An 11,872-nucleotide genomic window follows, 5' to 3' on the forward strand; every position below is an offset into this window, starting at 1 on the left:
CTAACAGTGATATTCCTAAATTTATTTATAAGTAAGTACACTTATGCACGTTTTCACTATCAAAATCAAAAATTCCTGTTATGTGTTACCATAGAGGTCCCTTAAAAATTAGGGATTGATGGTGAAAATGGGCATAAGTTTGAGTCGCACCACCTTATAAAATATTAACATTAACTATAACCAAAACCGGTGTTTTTTTATAGACTTTGACAGACTTTTGACATTTGTTAAAGTAAGAGAGTGCATCCCAAGTCCCAACCTAAGATCACATACCTACATAATAACATACATACAAAGTACCTATACTCGCTATATTTTTACCCGAATGCGCCAGAAGGAGGGTTATGTTTTTATAGTTAAACTTCAGGAAGCCTTTGAGACATTATTTCATCTGCCATTTAATTACCTACTTACATTCAGCAGGACATTGTTATTTCACTGAAATTTCCGGACATACCTGAAAACAAAGGAAAACGTTGTTATTAACATATAAAGGTTTTAATAATAAATAATAATTTCCATTCAACATGTGAAATGTGAAAAGAACTGAATATAATGTGCGGAAATTGAAAACAGTTGAAAATGGGTTGTCCTGCCTGGTAGAAAATGCTTACAGCAATAGCAATAAGTTTTCTTCTTGTAACTAAGCAAAGTAAAAGTAAGTAAGTAAAAAAAAAGAAGCAGTAGTACTAGTTCTTGTAAGTAATTTAAGGCCGGGTAACAGTGAAAATGGCGAAAATGAGGTTTTCATTTTTCATTTTTGAGGTACTAAACAGTAAAATAAAAGGCTAAGATTTTTTTTGGGCATAGTTGAGGATATTTTCTAGGGCTATTAACGGATGGAAACACGATTTGATGAAGTTGACTCGATAGAATAAATTCCCAAAGTTACCTCTATTCGTTTTCTAATAATGGTTTTATTTTTAAAATAAACGATTTGAGATTCTGAATCTTTTACTAAACTAAAGTTTAGAAATAACTTGAGGGCTTTTAACGGATGAAATTTTTATATTGCGTCTTATTTAGTTACTATGTTAAAAAATGTGGAAAAAATCGCCCATGACGGCTTGGACAATCTCAATCAGTCGCGCGGTGGCGCTTACGGAGGACGGACGCGTGCCAGTTTTTTGGCCGTGACAGTTCTCGATTTGTCAATATTTTTGACAATGATGACTTTGATGAGTCACAGTATAATAATACCAAAAAAAAATCCAATCGCTCAAGCTCCCAAGGGCCTACCGATAGGTCGGGTGACGTAATCTTGAAATTCTTTAAGCCGGCGCAGAACTTCCAGAAGGTCGGGCGACGCCACGGCCACTTTGAACAGTGTTTACTTCTGCAGTTATATTTTATATTTATTCGATTCTAGAATATATTCCCAAAAAGTCTGAAAGGTGTTTTAATTTGTATCACTTGGATATGATTTCTATTAGAAAGTGTTGTGAGTGTGACGCTTGAAGGGAAGGAAGTCAACCTAACCTAACCAACTGCGTATTTCTATACTGTGTAGCTGGAAATTGTGGCGGGAGCTCTTTGACGCGCTGTTTTCGGCGAAGAATTGCGCGCGCAGATTTTGACAGCGCGAAATACCTACTTTAGAAGAAATACCAAGCCTTAAAAAAAATGTGTTAACGTAAGTGCAGGATGTGCATTTCTGTACATTGAAGAATAAGGAAAGGAGTGGCGTCAGTTCATATTTAGAAACTTATAAAAATACTGTTTTTAATTATTTTTGTCTGTCATGGTTTACTTTGTTATTTAGCTATTTCGAATAATCTAATATTTTACTTAAAATTACGTCGTTTATGTATAATGAAGCTGCATTCTAAACCATTTTCGGAACGTAGTAAATAAATCACAACCTACGAAGCATAAAGGATGTTCAATATAAAAAAACTTATTTAAACTGACCATTATTTACAACACAGAAGTCTATGTATAAAGGAATTCTTTTGTTTTTCCTTCCCAAAGTAAATAGTGGTCATTTAATAAAGATAACTTATCAACTGAGCGGTTATAATTGTATCAAATGGCGGTCGTTTGTCTAACTTATCTCTGGACCGAGATGAATATGCCCAATTTTTTTGATGAGCTCGCGAAAGTATCAAGCACTCTTCATCGTGGTCTAAGTATGATGGAACATTCAGTGGATAACTAAGGCAGGGCGTGCTGTGCATTAAGGCAAAAAGCAATGATGTTTAATTGGGTATAGGGTTTTAAAAGTATAGTCGACTGCACTATCCATTTTTGTTGCCAATTCACAACTACTTAATTTACAAAGATAAGCTAGATGTACCGACGATCATACACACTTTCTGCCTGCCTTCCATGGATAACTGCTAACACTCTCTAGTGAAAATAGTACAAACTTTTAAATGTAATATTTTACGAAAAATTATAGATTTTGTAAACGAAAACATTATGTTTCAGGATCTCATTTCGTACAGCTCTTCCGTGAATTATACACCTTCTAAATATATCGGAACATTTATCTTCTGTTTTCGAAGAACTCCTTAAAAAAGCACATGACGTAAAAAATACTTACCTACTTAAGGCTTGGTATTTCTTCTAAAGTAGGTATTTCGCGCTGTCAAAATCTGCGCGCGCAATTCTTCGCCGAAAACAGCGCGTCAAAGAGCTCCCGCCACAATTTCCAGCTACACAGTATAGAAATACGCAGTTGGTTAGGTTAGGTTGACTTCCTTCCCTTCAAGCGTCACACTCACAACACTTTCTAATACACGCGTCCGTCCTCCGTAAGCGCCACCGCGCGACTGATTGAGATTGTCCAAGCCGTCATGGGCGATTTTTTCCACATTTTTTAACATAGTAACTAAATAAGACGCAATATAAAAATTTCATCCGTTAAAAGCCCTCAAGTTATTTCTGAACTTTAGTTTAGTAAAAGATTCAGAATCTCAAATCGCTTATTTTAAAAATAAAACCATAATTAGAAAACGAATAGAGGTAACTTTGGGAATTTATTCTATCGAGTCAACTTCATCAAATCGTGTTTCCATCCGTTAATAGCCCTAGAAAATATCCTCAACTATGCCCAAAAAAAATCTTAGCCTTTTATTTTACTGTTTAGTACCTCAAAAATGAAAAATGAAAACCTCATTTTCGCCATTTTCTCTGTTACCCGGCCTTAAGCGCCAAATTCAAAGCAATCAACTAAATTGCCGATTGAGTAATACTTCGGGAACCGACGGCCGCATTCAGCCAAGGTCTTGGATCGATTCCAAGATTGCTCATTTCAAGATACACCTTATACGCCAACGTAAAAGCAATACTCCAGTCTGTTTACCAACTTTTAATTGCAAAAAGGGAGAAATCTTTTAAGCCAGCCGATCCAATTTGCTTTCCGGTATTGCAGCTAAAAATCGGATTGGCAGAAAATCTCTTTGGGTGTCGAAACACAAACGCCGCTAACTGGCACCGCAAACATCCAATTTCGACGAAAAACTAAACTAAAAGTATACAAACGCCTGACGTAGGCAATATGGCAATGTCACGCTGACAGATATTTGCAGCAGCGTCGAGCGTAGGCGTTCGCGAGAGGAAGTCAAATGAAATAGTCATGTCATCAAAATATTACCAGTCAAATCATCTTGACGCAGCGCTAAAGAGGACGAGGACACGAGAGCTTCCCCAAGCAATTTATTTCTTAATTTCGAGTCGGTTCGTACCGTCAAAGCGGTAACATACTTTGCAGTCACTCATAATTTTCTTAGAAGTCTACACGACTTAAATGTAGGTACTTCATTTCAGTATAAAATGAATTAACTGTCTCAAATGCGTCTTTGACAAATAAAAATTAAGTCACGTAGGCAGATCGATTTAAAACGACAGTAGTAAGTAATCAAGCACAATTAAAGTCACGGTGGATGGATGAAGGACAATACGTCCTCGGAGACAGGTTCGATTCCCGCTACAAATACTGAAAACGCGCTCCGACATTAATCTTGAAGATTGTACTTCGCTCCTGTACCTGTTAAGGCGGGTCTTCTGTTACAGCGATTTATAAATCCTTTTCTGAGATAATCCATCTGGCGTTATGTATCTTACATTGTAAATACTGCAACAATGATAAAGTTTCACTCAATAAAGCGACTTAAACTCTCAATATAGAATGACAGGATTTTTTCTAGCTATGGACAACCGTCATGGATCACGTGCTAGAGGTCGCGGTTTTGATCCATTTTATGTAAAAACACAACTGTATCAATTTCAAACCATTGTCAATAAAAACTTTTTTAGTTTAGGATTAGTTGGCGTTCTGTAAAATTTCTAATGATGTGTAAGTGTCTAATGCCCGTTTTCACCATCAATCCCTAATTTTTAAGTGACTCCTATGTAAAGAAAAATCTCCTGTTATTTGCTACCATAGGGGTCACTTAAAAATTAGGGATTGATGGTGAAAACGGGCATAAGCAGCTCAGATGGAAGAGCAGTCACCCAGCAAGCGAAAGGTTGTGGGTTCGTTTCCCACATTAGGAAGTTATTTTTAAAAAAATCCAAGGATATTATTTGTCCGCATACCCGCTGCTACTGGCACCACACCCCGTCGCTACGTCGGAGCACCTTTGTTCGCCTTCCATCCACCACTATGTTGTTGTTGTTCGAGCTGTATGTTTAGCTGATGGCGTCCTTTTGTTGGTTTATACGTTTACTACAGTGGACAGGTTTTTATTACTCTGCAGAGTACACTAGAGATTTGTTGGGCATTTTTTAAGTGAATATTCTTGTTGTCAGCATCAAAATTTTTAGTGTAGAAGCAATTTAAAACAATCTTAAAATCAAATATGGAAGTTATAGATGTAGGTAATGCATAAAAGAGCTTTTACCTGTCTACGAAAATGACATTTATGATACTGAAACTACAATTTGAAGATATGCCTTTTCCCAATTAATTAAATATCAAAAGATATAGGTATGCAAGGAGAACCAAAATACAAGAAAATCGCAAATTATTGGTTTGTAAAAAAGTCCTATCCTACTTAATATTATAAATGCGAAAGTTTAGATGTCTGGATGTTTGTTACTCTTTTACGCAAAAACTACTGAACGGATTTTGACAAAAATTTGCAGTATTATTATTTATAACCCAGAATAACATATAGGCTATAATTTATGACGATCTGTGACAAACTAAATTTCACGCGGCTGAAGCCGCGGGCAAAAGCTATGTATCATATTAAGTTACTAGAAACAATTTTAGCTAATAATAGACACTACAGCCACGTAGACTTTAATTACGTGTCTGTGTGTGAAAACTATGTTTTATTAATTATACAAGTAACTTGTCTCTGGCGGTGTAGTCCGTCTTCGCCTCCGTTCAAATATTTACATAACACTCCCGGCACTGCCGTACCTATTAGGGCAATGCGGCAAAGTATTTTATATTCCGTAGTTGCTCGATAATGACTGCACGTCACGATCGTGCGGCTAATGGGAATACAAATTCAAATTACTACCGAAAACATTGTGGTGTTTTAGAAAAACGCGTCACTTACAACTCTCATGAGCAAAAGGCAGGCATATCGGAAAATTTTTGGTGTCACGGATGTTACAGAGCGGTCGTAATTACTTATTTATTATCCAATGATAAAGAAGATTTCGTTGCTCAAATTCTGGGACTTATCAAATCTATTCCTCCAGAAATATTTAGAATTCCTGGGCGACTATTCTATAGTAGTTTTTTTTTGTCAAAACAAAAGTACCACGAAGGCTGATATGCACCACTGTACTGTAACAATAACCGTTGTATTTTGTATGGAGTTTGACATTTGTCAAAGTTAAAGTAAGATGGTGCAACCCAGCCTAAATGTCCAGTTTTAATCAGATTAGTGTCACATCCTGATGATACCACCGAGCTCTAGTGTCATATTTGATTACACTGGCTTCTCATCATATCCCAAATAAGCATCATTTCGTCATCTTTACAGCTTTTTTATTGGCGATTGACCATGACGTCATGTATATGCTTTCATTACACTAACGTTGTGAGATTCGAACCCAAAATTTTAACTAAACCTAAGACAATGAAACCGTTATATGTTTGTCTCGAAGCGCTGGTAGGGCTCAAAAGATAAGGAGACATGTAAAGTGCACCATAAGGGCTTACCTTTTCTTTTTTTATTATTTATTATATTTTGACGTTCATAAGTGCCACTTGTGGTCTAAACTGAATAAATATTTTTGATTTTGATTGTGATTCTCATATCAACAAGCAAATTACGCGACTTATTATTAACTAATGTGATAATTAATTAATTAAAACAGTAAAACGACTCAACCGCACGAGCTAATGTGAACGATCGAACATTGTAATTAGGAAACAGTTAATCTAAGACCTATTATGATCTCGTATTTGTAATTAATTATGTTATTAACACGTTAACGGTTTCTAAGAAATATGAGTCCAAAGATCTCCGAAGAAATTCAATTTATTAACAATATTATTTCATTGTGGCTTTTTCAGTGACAAAAGTAATATTAGTAGGTATGTACCTTTATTTTGACAAACGCCCGTATTCACAAACGATGCTTGCTTAAGTGAAGCAGCAAATTGAACGCACAGCGTTGAATAGAGTTCTGTGATTGGTTCGTGTGTCACCCTGTGCGTCCACGCGCACTGTGAGACCTCAAATTTTTTCACAGCGCGAGTTATCGGTTCGTAAATTCTGTATCAAGTTTCAAGCCAATATCAATAGTTTGTAAACTAAAACTTTTTTTTTTAATAACTTACCTGATTTGTATTAAAGTGTACTTTATACTAATCAAGTAGTTATTTAAAAAAATTAAAAATAAAATGGAATGTTTAGAAAGTTATTAAAAAGATAAAATTACTTAGCTTCAAAGAAGAACGGTCATCTGTGACATCCCAGACCCGACAGAAACGAGACATACCTCAGTTTTTTTGTCATGTCTTAATTAGTTAAATTATATATTTTTTATATTCGAAATCTATGTATAACACCAAAATATTAACCTTTGTTTTTGTTCAGGCGTTATACAAAAACTAATACAAAATGCCTATTTATCACCAAAATTGGTAAATGTATGTACCTAAATGTCTATTACAGCTGCTATGGAATGTATATAGGTGACCTGGAGATACAGCCAGATTATACAGGGTGGAAACGATAAGTGATTTCACTCGATTATTTCTAAACTATACAAGATATCGAAAAACTAGTTACTGATTCTGAAAGTGCTTCACGAGCTCTTTCAAATGGTACCAAATAATAGGTTACAGATTATGGAAGCTGGTAACATAGAATTTTTGGATTTTGTAACTTCTCGTTTCCACCCTGTATATTCCGGCTGTATCTCCAGATCAGCTAGATACATTCCATAGCAGCTGTAATAGACATTTAGATACATACATTTACCAATTTTGGTGATAAATAGGCATTTTGTATTAGTTTCTGTATAACGCCTGAACAAAAACAAAGGGTAATATTTTGGTGTTATACATAGATTTCGAATATAAAAAATATATAATTTAACTAATTAAGACATGACAAAAAAAACTGAGGTATGTCTCGTTTCTGTCGGGTCTGGGTTTTTTTTGTATGGGGCGTGACCGTTCTTCTTTATCGTAATTTTATCATTTTAATATCTACTTATGGATTTCCGCAAAGTAACGCCTGATACTATTAGTTATTTTAGAAGGCTCTTTTCAGTGCACATGCGGGTCAGTACTTTGAATGTTTAAAGCAAGTAAAAGTTGCCGTACTGATTAAGCCTGAGCTAGTGACCTCAGTTGTCACCATTTTTTTTTTACCCAGGAAAATGGCCTATCCATACCCACCGCCGGGGGACGGCAGGTTATGTGGGGCTCGAACCCACTAAAAACCAGGGGTGTTCCCTCTGCCACATAGTGGTCGGCGCCTTGGGTACTAGAAACGACCTCAGTTGTCACCACAACTGATGGATTCCCGCCATTTTTATCACAGACATACATGCAAAGAATAAAATTTATTACACGGTCACTGACACATGCAAATCAATGGCTGCTTTGCCTATTTGCTAGACCACAATAGTCAACATGCAAATATGGGAAAGCTAGTTTGGAGTATTGTTCGTAAAAATGCGTAGGACTTTAACAATTGCTCATGGAGCCCGTTACTTAAATTCTGGCTATAACTATACAAAAGAGAAAAGAATTCTATCTGTACGTAACGTTTAAGGACTTAAAGAAAGAGCCTATTTTGATTAATTTTGGTAAGTATACCAAAAGTTGCCTCACGCCCTAAAAACAATGTGTACGGATCAAAACTGTTTGTATACCTATTACAAATAAATAAATAAATAAATAAATAAAAAACAAGGGTTATAAACAATTTTTATGAAAGGCATGTGTAAAATCATAATTATTTAGATTTGGGATCATTTACGACCCAGTTTTAGATCGCAATACAGTTTATGTGACAGACCGAAAAAACCATGCGAACGTATCCCATAGTAGCCAGCCAGTAAAGTTAAGTTGAGTTTCGACCTTCGAATTTTCGTGTTCTACCAGTTAATACGCATATAGTGTAGGTACCACGTGCATAAATAATAAGATTCAATTGTAGTGACGATATCGACCCACCACTCAAGCAAATGGACACAATTTGGCTCATTTGGAAAGTCGAGCGAAGTCCCGTTCACAACCGAAAGACAAATAGCTGTAATTTTAATCAGTGTTTGAATTACTAATGTTTAGCTTACAGATAAATACATTGTTTTAAACAATCACAGTAGGTACTATAGAGACCAGATCCGATCGACCAGCAGATCAAGCGCCGCAAGTGGAACTGGATTGGCCACACTCTCCGAAGGGATCCCGATCACATCCCCAAGCAGGCTCTGGATTGGAACCCCCGAGGAAAACACAAACGTGGTCGTCCCAAGCAAACTTGGCGGCGCACTGTGGCAGACGAGGCGAAGAAGATCGGCAAGACTTGGAGCGAGATCAAACGCGTAGCTCAAGACCGAACGCGATGGAGGACTGTTGTGGACACCCTCTGCCCCATTTAGGGGACATAGGACCATAAGTCAATTAAGTAAATAAATAAATAAATAAGTCAAATGTCAGCTTGAGTTAATTACGGGATTCAAATCAATCTGAGTACCTATTTTCCTATTTGGTTTTCTAATGGAAGAAACTATTACACGCAATCTAATCAACTCCAAAATATTAGAAAACTAATTTTACTGTTACGAAATCTAACCAGTAGATAATAAAACAATCATCTCCGAATAAAATGGCCGAGCTAATGATCCAGTTATCGTAGCTTTTCACTAATCGATATGTACTAATAACAATTAACCTGTCCAACATTTTACAACGATTATATTTGTGATGTAGGGGATCTTTTTACTTTTCCCAAGTCATCAGTCAGATCAGAAGTAGGTATTTGATGTTCAAACTTGATTTTTCTAAAGCAACTGCTTTTCATTCCAGATCCGCGTGACTCTGCTCTGTCTGGTCTGCGTGGCCATCGAAGCCAAGCCCTTCGGCTGGTTTAGCCCCATCATAGCCATAGTAGTTTACCTCCGTGAAAAATTATCAAAGGATTAAGATAATACGAAACAAATTAATCTCCAACGTTTTTATTTCCACTCCATTAGCGCTACGCTCGTGCAAAAACTGTTTTACAAACATAATTAAATCCTATGTTATTAAAAATTCAGTTCCATTAAAGTCTCGCAGCAAAAATCGGAGATACAAAATCCTGGAGCAAAGAAAAGCTGCATAATAATTACTGGAGGTAGTCGGGATTTTTCTTCAGGCCACTCAAAGGGCTAGGGTGTTAATTACGAACTCGACGCTAAACGAAAAGCTGTAGAGCTTTTACAGTTTCTTTGGATTATTTTTAGGGTTCCGTGGCTGAATACTGCAATAAAAGACCCTTGGCTAGCTTGAACCTTGCAAGTTAATATTTTTACAAGCAATTAACTACATTTAGAATAGGGACCGGGTGATACACGTCACCAGTAGGATAGAGATTCAAACAAGAAGAAAGCTCAAATTAAAAAGCTGCTTTGAAAAGTTCTAAAATAACTACCTGTCTTGAGCAACGTAGCATACTTTAACCACATACAATAATGTTACTAAAATAACGCTATCTATGCATTTCGGAGAAGGTTATAGTAATCCTGTTTTTATAGTTGTAAAAAAATATAATACTAATATAGTAAAAACTGGTCAAAATCACAAGTAACCCATGATTTTCCATACATACTTAATTTGTCAGTCTATAAATTCTATACCGCATTGATTTCGACATTGAGCTTTCGGTGGTGTAAGATGACGTGCATTATAATGAAACTACTGATGCCCATTTGATTCTGGGTTTTATTGGAACATCTTTTTTCACTATAAAATTCAAATAATAATCTTATCCCGTAAATCCATCGAAGTCTAAAGCCATGTATTCATTAGGCAATATTTGTTGATAAACTGTTTATGACTAGTGTGAAACAAGTTTACCATAAACACAGGTTTCTGAAACTTGGCCGTCCACACTTGCTCTCCACTCATAGCGGGGAACACGGTAACATGTATCATAAACAATGTTTCATCACCTATGTTTATGGACTGTTTATAAACTGTTTACAGATATGATGAAACATTATGAAACATTGTTTATGAACAGTTTATAAACAGTGTTTATCAACAAATGTTGCCTAATGAATTAAATACATGACTTAAAACGTATAACCACGGAACCCTCGCCGCAACTGCTTTTCGCGCTTACCAGTTTTTGTCAGAGTCCTTAACTATAAGTTTTCGTCTCGTTAGCCCACAAGCCCACACCACTAGCCCACTTACTATGCGTACTTCTACGGTATTCGTGCAAAACTTTCTGGAATGAGGACGCTGTTTGTCGAGTACTAATGTAAAGTTTCGGCTCATTAATAAACTCTGGAATCTGGGTCTGGAGTGGCTAGCTGGAAGAAATTGTTGGGATGGAAAATAAGTAGGTTTACCTGCTCAGTTGCGATGGGCAGATACCTGATTTCGACGAACTAATCAACAAAGAATCTATAATAAAGTCAAAGACATTTTCATTTTACCCAGATTAAAGGTACTCATTGAATTGAAGAAAAAGACTAAATTGTTAATTTTGTAATTAATTAAATCGTGGTAAGCGTTACGAGTGAAACATAAACTGTTCATTAACTTAGTATTGTGTATATGTCATAGTCAAAGGTCGATATGCAGTCTCTTCGCGGAATGACTGGTCTATCCTAGGTTTGACCAAGGCTTTCGGGCCAACCCCGAAATAAATTCCAATTTCGGCCTTTGACTAAGTCAAACCTAGGAGTTCCTAACTGTTCAGTCAAACGTCGAAATGAAAATAATCTGTTTCGGGCTTTGCCTAGTCAATCCTAGAAGCGACTGACAGACTCAGTCAAAAGTAGACGCAGCGTTACAGAAGCCGGCAGCAATTATAGAAAACCGACCAAGTTCGAATCGGATTCAGGTACGAAGGGTTCCGTACGGCTCTTTTATTGGTATATGGCGTATGGGGATGATTTTTAAAGTGACTATAAAAATAAATATTTTGGGAAGGCATGAGATACAGCCTAGTGACAGACAAACAGCGAAGTCATAGTAATAGGGTACCGTTTTTACCCTTAACCCTTTAAGGTACAGAACCCTAAAAATAGTAATTTTAAGATCGGTTTAGAAAAACTGATAAACAACCGCAGTAAACAAGTTTAGTTACTCGTACTCATACCTTCACCTAAAAGAGATAACCGACCGTAAAGTTTATGTAATAAGTTCAATATCAAAATAAAGTGTAGTTTAGTTAAAAGTCTTAATTGAGGTTTGACTAGTCAAACCCCGATTTCATTAAATTCAGTTTCG

This window comes from Ostrinia furnacalis, unplaced genomic scaffold (genome assembly GCF_004193835.3).
Source record: "Ostrinia furnacalis isolate ACB-3 unplaced genomic scaffold, ASM419383v2 OfSCF5088, whole genome shotgun sequence".
NCBI lineage: Eukaryota > Metazoa > Arthropoda > Insecta > Lepidoptera > Crambidae > Ostrinia > Ostrinia furnacalis.